Source organism: Meles meles, chromosome 12 (genome assembly GCF_922984935.1).
Source record: "Meles meles chromosome 12, mMelMel3.1 paternal haplotype, whole genome shotgun sequence".
NCBI lineage: Eukaryota > Metazoa > Chordata > Mammalia > Carnivora > Mustelidae > Meles > Meles meles.
In genome coordinates, this window is record NC_060077.1 from 90,799,558 (window position 1) to 90,813,477 (window position 13,920).

General features: G+C 38.4%; 1 protein-coding gene across 1 annotated transcript in view; it reads right to left on the reverse strand.

Moving 5' to 3' along the window:
- Positions 1-10,128: 10,128 nt before the first annotated feature.
- NETO1 (neuropilin and tolloid like 1) overlaps positions 10,129-13,920 on the reverse strand; it is a 125,995-nt gene continuing 122,203 nt past the window's right edge. Inside the window, exon 11 of the mRNA XM_046025798.1 lies at positions 10,129-12,000. The gene's annotated coding sequence lies outside the window, so the exon portion shown is untranslated. The remainder of the gene's footprint in view (positions 12,001-13,920) is intronic.

Below are 13,920 nucleotides of genomic sequence, written 5' to 3' on the forward strand. Positions count from 1 at the left end.
AAGAGGTCAATAAACATTTCGTTGCATTTTTATTATATAATATAATGCAGGTTTTATAACATTACAAAAGTCATTTTGGTAAAATTTTCATGAGGAATTCCTGCTTCCAAAAGAGGTCAGTTGTATCAGGAGAATGCTGCATTACCTGATTCCACCTAACACTGGGCGATAAAGTGTAGCTTTTAGCGAGTAAGTCATGAAATAGTCAATAGTGTTCATATTTTAAACTATTTTTTTTTCTGTATGTCACTTCAGCATGGGTTCCTGAGATTGGAAAGAAACATCCTATGTGGGGACAGGAACACCAATATGAACACAGAGATGCATTTATAGCAAGGACTTTTTTTTAAATACAAAATTGTTTCCCAAGTCATATACATCCCTCAAACATAGACAGTTCTATATCTCATGCCAAAATTGTTGGATAGTGAAGGGGGAAAAAAAAACAACTTACCTAATCAGAGGAATATATAAAAATTTCATGTTGAAATTGGAGTTTTCTTTCTTGTAAAACTTCAAAAGTATGAAAAAAATTTACCTATTTTTATCTATTATTTGATTGTTTAAATGAACAGAATAAAGCAAATGCATTTCTCCTTTCTGTATTCTAAGCATGGTCTTGACACAGATTCTAAACTATGAAGCTCTACCCTTCCAGAGGGATCAAGCGACAGATATTCACACCACATGGTTGTATATATTCTGGAATCCAAATAAGAAACCTCCCTGGTTTCATTCTGCTTGGTGTCTCTGTGGGCTGGTGAGTGGTAATTTAGGTTAATGATCGTCAGCTGCATTCCAAGCTTTAACACTAACCACCTCTTTTCACTTGTTTTCTCTCACATTAACTATCTACAGATGATTTCACTTGCAAAAAAGGAAATACTTTAAAGTGAGTCATCCTGAAGCCACACTGTAGGGTGCTGGTGGTGGTGTGCTATGTGAGTTTACCACACCAGAAAACTCTATTTTGAGTTGATTGTAGAGTACTCATTGCCTGTTGCGTCATTGGTTAGCAGCAATCATCATATAGTAACGTGCTACTAAATGGTGTGATCACCACTACCTAGGATCATGGATTCGTTGTCTGAATTCTCATTGGCTGGATAGATACTGAGAAGAAATCTAAGGCAAACCACAATTATCAAAATTCAGATCCAGGGGTACCTGGGGGCTCAGTCAGTTAAGCAGTGGAGTCTTCATTTCAGCCCAGGTCATAAAACCAGGGAGGGGCCTGGGTTGAGCCTCCTGCTGGGCTCCCTTGTGCTCAGGGGGAGTGTGCTGCTGGATTCTTTACCCCTCTTCTTCTCCCTCGGTCCCTCTCCCCAATCATGCTCTCTTGTTCTCTCTCTCAAATAAGTAAATAAATCTTTAAAAATATTCAGATCGACTTTGGGTTAAAAAAATTAGAGTCCACAATCTAAAAATTAAGATTTGTTGTCTCTTTCAACAGACAACCACTCCACAATTTTACAGCATTTCTGTTTTGTCTCATGCAGACTGTATTTACAGTCTTATTAATCTTCACCAGACTTAATGTTCCCATCAAGCCACATAATGACCACAGTGTTTTATTTCTGTTTAATGGGTGAAAAATCAGGGAGATGCAGAAATATAATAAATGATGCAGAGGGGCACCTGGATGGCTCAGTGGGTTAAAGCCTTTGCCTTTGGCTCAGGTCATGATCTCAGGGTCCTGGGATGGAGCCCCACATGGGGCTCTCTGCTCAGCGGGGAGCCTGCTTCCTCCTCTCTGCCTGCCTCTCTGACTACTTGTGATCTCTCTCTCTCTCTCTGTCAAATAAATAAATAAAATAAAATAAAAAAGAAATGATGCAGAGATATAAGTGGTCACACACACACAAAAAAAAAATTGCGAAGCGCCCGCCAGCCTGTCTGATTTTCCTGCTAAGCAACACTTGCTCCCTCTTCAAATCTTCTGAGATTCTACCCATATTTTAGAAGACATTTATAAAGACTATGTCTGCACTTTGAGGTAGAAATTTAATTGATGCATCTCACATAAATGATTATTTTTAGAAATATAAAACTAGGCATAAACCCATATCAATATGTACGCATACATCGTTCCTTTACTTACAAAAAAGTGAAAACAATCTGTATGTTTTAATAACTGATACCAAGATCTTCTTAGCAAAACAATAAAACGTTTTCTTTAAAAATATGGTCAAATACATAATACTTTAAGACATGGTTGAGGTAGAAAGTCAGACTTTGTGTTGGCATTATGTCTTCAAAAGGAAAAAATCAGACTATTGCTCATGAGATAAAAGGAGAGAATTGCTTTTAAGCTTTCAAAGAGAAGTTACATAAAAACATAAAAGTGGGAACTGAAGACTGCAGAGAAGATTCAGTGGAGGATAGGACCCTAGCCATTACATGGCAAAGTTGTCAAGAAAATCTCCATTTTTGCAGGGTCCAAAAAGACAGACAAAGTTTGAAATCTCAGCTATGTGGTTTTAAAAGTGCACTGGGATTCCAAGATTGGAGACACTTCCTGTGATTGTCAAGTGTTTGGAGAAGTCTTCCTTACTCACAAGTGCTTGGTGTGAATAGATTGTGGGTGTGCTGGAAAGAAGTGAGAGGCTGGACTTTCTTCTCCTGTATTTTCATGACAATAAGCAAACTCACGACATGTAAGCAAAAATGACTCTTAAAATATAAGACCTTTTTTACTTAATTGGGAAAAAGTTCTAGAAAGAGCTAAGACACCCTTGTGGTTTGGGATATCAATGATCAGCCAAATAAGGATTTGGGTCTTCAATCTCCTTGGCCAGCTCAGAGAGGTATACGCATACATGAGGGCAACCTGTTTTGGACTCTACGTTTTTGTGCTCTGCTTCCTTCATCATGTGGATTTTTTTCTTATAAAATCAAAATAACCAGGGGTGCCTGGGTGGCTCAATGGGTTTAGCCGCTGCCTTCGGCTCAGGTCATGATCTCAGGGTCCTGGGATCGAGTCCCGCATCGGGCTCTCTGCTCAGCGGAGAGCCTGCTTCCCTTCCTCTCTCTCTGCCTGCCTCTCTTGTGATTTCTCTCTGTCAAATAAATAAATAAATAAATCTTTAAAAAAAAATAACCACTTCACCTTCAGGCAGTATATCTATAGCCCAAGTAGAAAGATGAGAAAGTCCACTTGACTGCTTTTTGACCCAAAACAATGGCATTTGCCGAAACCACATTCCGCAAACATATTTGGGCATCACTGACGTGGCCATGCATAGCTGGGAGGGTAGACATTTAGCTGGACTCATGGATGCTCCTGATAAAATTGAGATTCTGCTGTTAAAGGGAAAGGGGACACATTGGCAACACTTTAGAGGCTGGGGGAACTCTCCAGGGTACTGAAGATAGCTTTCTTCTTCATCAAAACAATTGTTTAAAGTGTAAAGGTCCAGAGAACTGAGAGTTTGTCATTCTGTCCTCAATTTTAACAGCTCTCTCCATGTTCCCCCTATTCATGCCATAGAGTTAATTAATGCAAAGGGTAGTTTCCTGGAATAGACCCGTAGGTGAATCCCAAATGGATCTCAGGCTGCCAGTTAGGAATAAAAAGACGTAGGCTTGTATACATATACTGCATTAATTAGAACCCATCTGGTTTCATGAAAGGGCTCCAAAATCTTTACAAACCAAAAAGATGTGTTTTATCTTCTGTGACAATGGCAACACCTAAGGTTCTGTGTCAACTGGTTTCATAGTTAGTATTCCGGAGCATCTGCAACTTACTTTTCTGCTAGCCACAAACCCCCACCCCAAGTTCTCCACCTACAGTATGCTTCAAGAAATCATTAAAGTCCCCAACATCATGACTGCCAAGACCCAGCATTTCTTTCTTTCTTTTTCAAAGAGACAATATTTCCCCTTTCGGATTTTGTTAGTATTGAGTAAAATATGTTCTTAGGAAATGAAATCTGCTTTGCAGATACATTAGATCTATTTGTTTCTTCCTGACATAGCTCATGTGGTAGACTGTGTGGGGCAGTTGGCAGACAGCACCGAACTGACAATTTGAAAGAAAACGTTGGTATTCTCTGATCTGGTGAGAGACCTTTGGGAAGTAACTTGACTTTTCTGGCTTCTGATTTCTCATCTGTAAAGCCAGTAGTTTGCACTTGATGACTCTCAGATTATTTTATGCTGTGTAGATCATTTGATAGAGTTTTCTTTCATTAGAGGGCAGAGTTGCTCTCCCATTGCTTCAAGTTGTTGTCATTCAAAAATCATTCAAACAGAAGACAGGGAAGGGAATGAGATTTTGGAAAAGACGTAAACACAAAAAGATTTTAAAAATACTAGTTTATGTCTAGACAACACTGAGTGCTCCCTTGGTGGGATCCAATTAGAACCACTCACAGGCAGGTTTAGCCATTAGATCACCCTAATTATTTATAAGATATATAGATAATTAAATATACCCAATAAGGGACCAAAGAGTACACTATATACAAAAATGCAGTTATAACATTTATATATATAAGATATTGACAAGAGTCCATGTGGTCCCCCTAAAGAGGTGGTGGGGAGGACAGGACTTCTATATACGAAATATTTGTAGTGGTCACACATGTCACCCTGATGATCGCAGTGGCAAGACTGCAGAGCTTTTATTATTTTGGTATAAGGAAAGCCATGGAAGGGTAGGAAAGAAAGGTAGGAAATGAAAATGATAATAAATGATCAATCCAAGGACACGATGCTTAGTAATATAAATGAATTAGAAGTGATCCCTGTCCTTTTTACTCATGCCAAAGAAAGAAGTAAGCTTTATATCTATTGCAATTCCATTTTTTCCATAAATAAGTCACCAAAAAATAAAGTAAATACTGTTAATAATTTAAGAAGTTGCGGGTGCCTGGGTGGCTCCGTCGGTGAGGCATTTGACTCTTGATTTTGCTCAGGTCATGACCTCAGGATCTTGAGATCGAGCAGGGACTCGGGTTCCACACTCAGTGGGGAATCTGTTTGTCCCTCTCTCTCTTCTCCTCTCCCCACTGTGTGCTCTCTCTCTTTTTTTTTTTCCATTTTATTTATTTTTTCAGCGTAACAGTATTCATTCTTTTTGCACAACACCCAGTGCTCCATGCAAAACGTGCCCTCCCCATTACCCACCACCTGTTCCCCCAACCTCCCACCCCGACCCTTCAAAACCCTCAGGTTGTTTTTCAGAGTCCATAGTCTCTTATGGTTCGCCTCCCCTCCCCAATGTCCATAGCCCGCTCCAAGAAATAAAATCTTAAAAAAGTAATTTAAGGAGTTGAAGAAAATAGAAATAAGTAAGGAAATAGGGTTTCAGTATGCTAATTCCTATATTGAAGTTTTAGTATTTTGCCCCTCTTGTGCCTTTAAATCTGCATTCCCTAAAACCATGTATTTGCATATCCCCTCCCAGTGCCTAATAATCTTTATATAATGAATACATAATTAGTATGATTAATATTGGTCAAGAATTTAGTTATTTAGGGAAGAATTTTTTTTTAAGATTTTATTTATTTATTTGACAGATAGAGATCACAAGTAGGGAGAGAGGCAGGCAGAGAGAGAGAGAGAGAGAGAGAGAGAGGAGGAAAGCAGGCTCCCCGCCAAGCAGAGAGGCCGATGCGGGGCTCGATCCCAGGACCCTGGGATCATGACCTGAGCAAAAGGCAGAGGCTTTAACCCACTGAGCCACCCAGGCGCCCCAAGAATTTTTAATTTAAATTCACTCTGCTGTTTCTCTGGTAAGATATTCTTTTAATCCTCAGGTTCCAAAAGAGATTAAAAACCCTGTAGCACCCACCTAATTCTTGGAAAACTTTTATGACAGAGAAACAAAGAGATCCAACCACTCCCTCTCACATGGTAACACAGTGTAGATGGATTAATTAATAAAAAGTGTCTATTAACACATAATGCAAGATAATTATTCATAAACAGCAATTTTGGAAAAGACATGCAAGAAATGATGACTAGAATGCTTAATAAAAATTTGACTTAAGACTGGAGTGGAAGATATCTGCTAATGAATTCTACAAACACTTATTAGATATAATCTGCCTCAGACGTTTTGCTGAATTCTACTGATAAAATATAAACAGAACCATCCCTCATCTCAAATATTCAAATACAATGAAGAAAAATAACCAACCAAACCTGTCATTGTGATGACATGCGCTGATACATGAATTCAAATTTCTGAGAGCCGAATATAGAGGTCTCCACCCCAGACTGATAAAGTCAGGCATATTATGGAATGTAAGAAAGATGGTGAACCTCCTAAAGGATTGCCAAGGGTCAATCTGGAAGAAGAAGGAAGTACAATGATCCTAAAGTTCCCGGGTTAAAATAGAAGTTATTGTCATGAAACTGGGTCTCTGAAATGTCAATCTGGCACAAAGGAAATATTTAGGTCAGAATGTTCTTCATCAAAAGGAAGGTAAATTAATCTAGGATGTCTACTTAGAAAATGTATATGTCTCAGTGTCAGTAATGGCAATTAATGGGAAACAGTATATGTGGTGACTGAGGAAGGAAGGGCTGGAGAACTTCAAAGATACTAAGAGTCAAGAGGGATTCTTTTTGTTGAAATTTGATCTGCTATAGTCTGAACTGATTAAAACTAAAAGAAACATTCAAAAACCTTTGAAGTTTACAGGACAAGAGATGAGGGGTGGATGTAGCTTGCATGAATGGCATATGGCTGCTTTGAAAATGGATCCAGAAAACTCTACCCAGCAAGTGACAGCAATTTAGGTAATTTTCATGTTCAGAGGCCAAGAGCATCCCTAAGATTCAGCTGGTTCAGACTAATTAAACTCAGGCTTTCCCAGGATGGTTTCTCTCACATCAACCTTCCAAGAATGTGATCTCATTCTCCCCACCATGCTGCATTGGTTTGTGTGAATACTCAATGACTTTCTTCTCTGCTAATGATCAAAAGCTTCTCAAAGTCAGAGAACCACTCTCTTTTTCTGCATCGCTGGCTCTTCAGATCTGACATGGCTCTCAGCAAAGTTTGAGTTCAAGAGTGAATGGTGAGTGAGGTAATCTGAGCCAGACCATCACATTGAAAAGTGCACAACCTGACCTCTATTTATTGTCTGGTCCCACCTCCCAGACAGAGGTTCTCTGAGAGATTGCCCTCTTGTACAACAACTGGCAACCCTCCTCCTTGGACAGGCTTTGGCAAGTTTCTCCACTTGGAAAACTCCTTATATTTTCCTTTGACTCCCAGCTTAAGAGTCATTTAAGGGGCATAGGCTTTATCACCAGGCAAATTGCATTTGAATTTGGCCTCTGCCAAAGAAGTTTGTCATTGTGAGGTCACAGGAAGACAACGTATTTAAGAAAATAAATACCAATTTCAAGCATATAGGAGCATATCTTTTTAATTTTCTGAGGGAATTACTACTTTTACAATATTCAATATAAATTGTATTATATAAATACTGATACTTATATTTCTATGTAGCTTGAATCTATGGCACTATAATTATCTGTTTATTTTTCTTCCTCATGGGAACATGAATGATCATATCTACATTTCTAGGTCTCAGGAGAAGTGTCTAGTATGGAGCCCATAAATACATAAATGTCAATTTAATGTATGAAGACATGACCGAAAGATTAAGGGGTCAAATAAATATTTCTGAAATACAAAAAGAGACAGTTTTACATGAACACAATTAAATCACTTTGTAGTTAAATTTTGCTATATATGTATGAAATGTACATATATAATTATACATCTACATTACAATGCTTTATATATTTGCCATAAATACGTTGCCATAAATATGTTTGTTGCTGGTCAAAAGTCAAACTAACAAACACTCTTGACTTTTTTTTTTAAGATTTTATTTATTTGACACAGAGAGAGACAGCCAGAGAGGAAACACAAGCAAGGGGAGTGGGAGAGGGAGAAGCAGACTTCCTGCAGACCAGGGAGCCCGACATGGGGCTCCAATCCAGGACCTTGGGATCATGACCTGAGCCACGGATGCTTAATGACTGAGCCACCCAGGCACCCCAACACTCTTGATTTTTACCAAGAGCCTGATAAACAGTATAGGAAACTGTCATGATGCTAGGCAAAATCCATATGTACAGAATTTTACATTTGTTAATTAAAGTTTTGTATTTTGATTTAAGTTAAGATTCATTTCAGAAGCAATCTGTCAGATTATTCAAGTTGGAAGACAGTACAAACAGTCACTTTATTCTGAGACACTTTACAAGAATGTGGGTGGGAGAGAAGAGAGATTCTTCTTCAAGAACAAAATTGAAAAGTTGAGTTTCCTGTTGCCAGGAACTATATTCTTACATAAGTTTCTCAATGTCTTTGTTATGAGGAAGGATAAAGGAAAGGGTGGAAGGGATGACAATGACCCAGCAGATCTCTAGATTTAAGAAGGAAAAACAAAACTACTCCTTTATTTATACCAAATCCTGTAGGTTGGGAGAATATATTGCCTGAGGGTAGCTATAGAAGCCAGCTGAACCTCAAGCCCTAGAGGTGGAGAACAAATCCCCAGCTTTCAGTATCAAAGCCAACTGATGTTAAGTGCCTTAGGTGTATAATGCCAAGGATGGTCGATTTCAGGGAGCCAACAGGTACGGGGTAAAGCAGTGAAGCTAAGTGTGTATCCCAGCACGAAGATGATTCAGACAAAGGAGAAGAGGGAGGAGGTGCTGCTCTAAGTCTGGAGCTGTCCTCGGAAATTTTTTTACATGTTATTTTATAATCTGCATGAAAACTTTATAATGTAGTTATCTTAGTTCAAATTTTACATATCCCGACACTAAGATGCAGAGAGGGCAGATAACTATGAAACTTATAACCATCACAGATAATGTGCATTGCAAAGCTCAAATTCGTGTGTTTGATGCCTAAGTCCTTTCTAATTTCTATGATTTTTAATTAAACATTTTGAATAACAAATGCTGATCCTTGAAAGTCATACTTAAAGTGGGGGTTATTTTCCAGAACATAACTTACTTTACAGGAGAAATTTTATAGAGAGATGAGGTGGGTTGCATTACTGTCTCCAGTGACTTGCTCCCCTTTTCTTTGTAAGACATTTTATATTCTTCCCCACTGATTCCGTGTCTGGTCATGTCACAAGTTTGGCCAGTGTCAAATGTAGCAACCATACCATAAACCAAGACCAAACAGAATTGCAGAAATATCACTGGAATGTCTTTCAGCTCTCTTGTTTTTTCTACCCAATGAGAATCACATGTCCTCAATGAAAGTGTTTCCTCCAGACCAGCTTCTGGAAAGAGAAACATGGGGAGCAGAGCTAGAGGAGCCGAACCGCTGTCTCTGACATGAAAAGAGAATAAGAAATAAATGTTTGTTGGCATGAGCCGTTGAGTTCATGTGTCATATCTTAGTGCTGCCAAGATGACTATTATAGAGAAAAAATCCTAGTGCTAGAAGCTATAAGACCCCTTGAAAGGAAAAAGAAGAAAGAAAGAAAGAAAGAAAGAAAGAAAGAAGAGAGGAAGGAAGGAAGGAAGGAAGGAAGGAAGGGAGGAAGGAAGGAAGGAAGAAAGGAAGGAAGGTAGGAAGAAAGGTAGGAAGGGAGGGAGGGAGCAGGAGACAGAGAGAAAGAAAGGAAGGAAGAAAGAGGGTGGGAGGAAGAGAGGAAGGAAGAAAGGAAAGAAACAAATCATTATTTAAAAAATATTTTATCTGAGTCATTTATATATTCATTCATGAGGTATACATTGATAGCCTGCTATGTTCCTGGAGCTATACTGAATACAGTATATAGAGAGGTAATTGAAACAAACAACACAGAGCTCCTGCTCCCCATGAAGGATGACTATTTCCTATACTAATTGTTGGTCCACTGGAGTAATATTTATCTCAGTGGGGAGGTGGGTTGCAGAACATAAGTAAGCACCACCCAACAGGGATACAGGAATGCAGGTACTGCAGATTAGTGACAAATGGTATTTCAGCCAAAACAAAGGTCAAACAAGGGAAAGCTGTTACTATAGAAGCTGCAAAATCCAGTAACCAAGACAGGACTCTCGCAAGAACACAAGAATGATTTTTTTTTTTCTGAAACAATTCTTTTATTCTTTACATTTATACATTAAAACTTCACATGATGCTGTTGAACATATGTGAAGGCAAACACTGCAAGGTAAGTCTCCTTCTGCATGTTTGTGTAACTCATTGTCATTCATGATGATTGCAAGAGTTTTCATATTTCAAGCGAGAGAGGCAGAAACCAGATGCCTTTGTTGTCGCTGTAAGCGACATTCTGAATTGGGAATTGGCTCTAGATACATTCTGTGTGACACTGTGGCAAAGGCTCACTACACATTTACCATATCATTTCCTCGTTCTTCATTATGCTATTTTGGAAATATTATTCTCAATAAATCATATTTTGAATTCAAAAATCAGTATTCACTTGCATCTGACAGAATGTTGTCTATAATCTGTTTTAGTCACAGACCGGCAGCATAGTGTACAACTGTTTGGATCAGACTATTAAGAGTCAAATAATATATTCGTGTATACAAACAACGTATTTAGTAATCATTCTACTCAATAATAAATTTGCAGCCGTATTATGGATAAAGATTCTTTCATCTCTCAGAGACACAGACAGAAGAAGTAACATCTGTAATGGAGAGAAGGCTGTTAATCTTTATTTAGTGGGTATTGATAGATGGGGCTGGATCTCGTCATGAACACTTCATAGCAGGTTTCGTTTTCAAAGGGCGTCCTCTGCATTCATCTTTATGGCAGCCTCAGTGAGAGTACCATCAATTTGTTTTAGGTTTGTACACTCTGCACCCAAGAAGCTGCTTGTTTCCCCACCACATATACTTTAATATGCTGTCCCTTAGCATGTAGTAAGACCTTACATTTATGTAAATCTATGATTTAAAAACCTAGGCTTTTAAAACATCGGCTTACCTGAACATGTTATTTTCATATGCTTGTGCTACATATCACAAAAAATATATGCAATTTCTTATAAATTCAATGGGCTCAAACTTTGTATAGATTCAACAAATGGTAGCCATATTGATAATAAAAAGTAAAATACATTTTCTAGAGTACAGACTTTTAAAAATATAGTCAATATATAGAATATACCAATATCATTGTCAACACATTAAATCCTTAGTCTCATTTCTAGATACTGAGAATACTGTTCCTATTTTTGCTTGTACAATGTCAAAATGTGTGCAAGCCCCTTCACATCAAAGCTAACACACATCATTCATGTTCTCTTAATGGCACTATTTGACCAGTGAAAGCAGTAGGGTAAACATTCACCTTATCATTTCCACAGGCTTATTTGCTCATGTTAATTATTTCTCTGATGCCTTCTATCATTCCCTCCCTTCCGGAGTCAACTGGGTAGAAATAAGTGAATTTATTGCAATATACATAATTTTTTAAAATTTCAAGTGTGTTCCACCCAATGGCCAAGAATCACTGCACCTTTACTGGCCATAACACAATTTGGATTAGGCCACAAGACAAATCTTCCACCTGTATTGGTCTGGGTTCAGTCAGGAAAATAGAATTTCTATAGCATTATAAGAATTAGGAATTTAGCATGGGAGTTGGTGATCCCACCGGTGTGAGAGGACATGGCTAGTAAAAGTCTGGAAGGGCAGCTGCCCAAGGATTGGAGATGTGGTCCCTGAGGGCTGAGGACCGAACCTCAGGCAGGGGAGAGAAGCTAGAGCTCCTGGAGATTGCTGGAGTCTCCACATCCAGTCACTGTGATGGAGAACTGGAAACTCACAGATATGGTCAAGGCGCTGCTGCATCTGCCCTCTGCGACCTCCCAAGGAGAATGACTTCCATTCCGTTTTCCCTTCCAAAGTCTTTGTGAGTTCCTCTCATTGACAAATTCCAACTCAGAGCCAGAGAGGGAAGGGATACTTTCAAAGCTAGTCTGCAGTCCTAGTAGAGAGTGTTGGCGGCGCTTCATTAAAACAGACAATCCAATATTATTCCTATAAAGAGAAACCAAATAAAGAACTACTGATGTGGGGGAAATAGTTCTCATAGAGATGAGGATGCATGCATGTGATTGTTTGGTTTGTTTGTTTTGCTTTGCTTTTACCCTCCAAATGGTTACAAATTCTTTCTTTGGCATTGGTCATTGAACATCACTGAGCGCCAATCCCCTCAGATAAAGCACGGGGCTACTCATACCGACCAGCAATGTGGTTCTGAGGGTTGAATTGGAAAATGTATATCAAGGATTAGCACATCCCTGGGGCTCAGTATATGAAATTAGTGCTTTGGTAGCAAATGAGTGTGTCAGTAGGAAAGCTTAGATTAGAGTCTGTGAGTCCCTCCATTTATTGGTTCTGTTAACTAGATAAATCGGTTGACTTCTTTTAAGATTCAGTTTACTTACCTGTAAAGTGAAGAATGTAATAATGTCTTCCTCCAAAATGACAGTCAGGATACAATTAAATAAAACAATGTGTGTCCAAGAATCTTCTTTACAGTTAACCTTATCTTACTCGTAGCAACTTGTCATGTTCATGATGAATGCTTACTCTAAGACATGAGAAAACTAAGTGTCTACTGTTGAAAACCAGACTCTCTTAACAGATGTGTGTGTTGCTTGCCTTCACTGTGACTGAGCTCCAGCTTCTGCCATGTTCTAACCTGCCAAGGACCATCAGGTAAAGGGAAAGTGCTCCATGGAAAGCAACAGCATCAAGTCCGGTTCTAAAAGGGTTTTGTTGTTATTACATTGTTGTTTTTTGTTATTTTTTTAAAGTATGCCTGGGTGTCTCAGTAGGTTAAAGCCTCTGCCTTTGGCTCAGGTCACGATCCCAGGGTCCTGGGATCGAGCCCTGCATCGGGTTCTCTGCTCAGCAGGGAGCCTGCTTCCTCCTCTCTCTCTCTGCCTGCCTCTCTGCCTACTTGAGATCTCTGTCTGTCAAATAAATAAATAAAATCTTAAAAAAAAATATGCACAATTTCCAAAATGTTTTCTTGGATAGTTCTTAGATATATCCTTTCAGAACTTGACAAGAAGATTGAATTGTCTTATTTATAAAATATTGCAACAAAAGTGTAATTGTATCTGAAAGAAATACAAGCATATCGACTCCATTATACTTGGTAAGCCTTGAGAGTATAAATCTCTAATCTTTTCTTCCCAAGTCCACCATAAACAGTTGAAAGATTCCCTTGATTAAATAATAATAATAGAAAAAAGTGAAATGTTATACTCAAAATAATCCACAGATGTTTCAGGCCTCACTGCGCCTTGCATAACTTCTTTTTTAAAACCTTGCTTCTTATATTTTTGTGCTCTTCACATTTATTTTCTACACCTTCACAAATTCACTCAAATTAGAATCACAATTTTGTTATAAATCATTAATGATTTTGTCATAAGTCATAAAATGATTTACACATTTTAATATATAGCTCTCCATACCTTGTCCATATTGATTGTTTCAGTGTGTTAGCATTCGGTTTGCCCTATGATGATTCCTTTTATTATGGAAAAGTTTTTCATTCAACCAAAAAGTATTTATGGGGCATCCAGGATATTCCAGGAAGGTGCTATCCTGGGGATACAAAAATGAAAAGGATTTCTACTTTCCTCAGAAAGCTAGTACACTAGTAGGAAAGGAAGCTATGAGAATAACAAGGTACTTTTTTAAATAAGGAAATTCGTTCAGTGAACTCCCACTTCCAGAGGACAGAATGTGACCATACTGTATTTATCTTCCTCTAGCAAGCCATTGAATAATGAATGGCACGTGAAAAGGAAATTACATTGAAAGCCATACTACAAAAGGTAATAATTCTGGTTTCAGGAATTTTAGAAAGTACAGATGGAGGGTAGTACTTGTCAGTGATGAGCACTTGTGTGAGATTCCACTGGTGGAAGAGACAGGAGG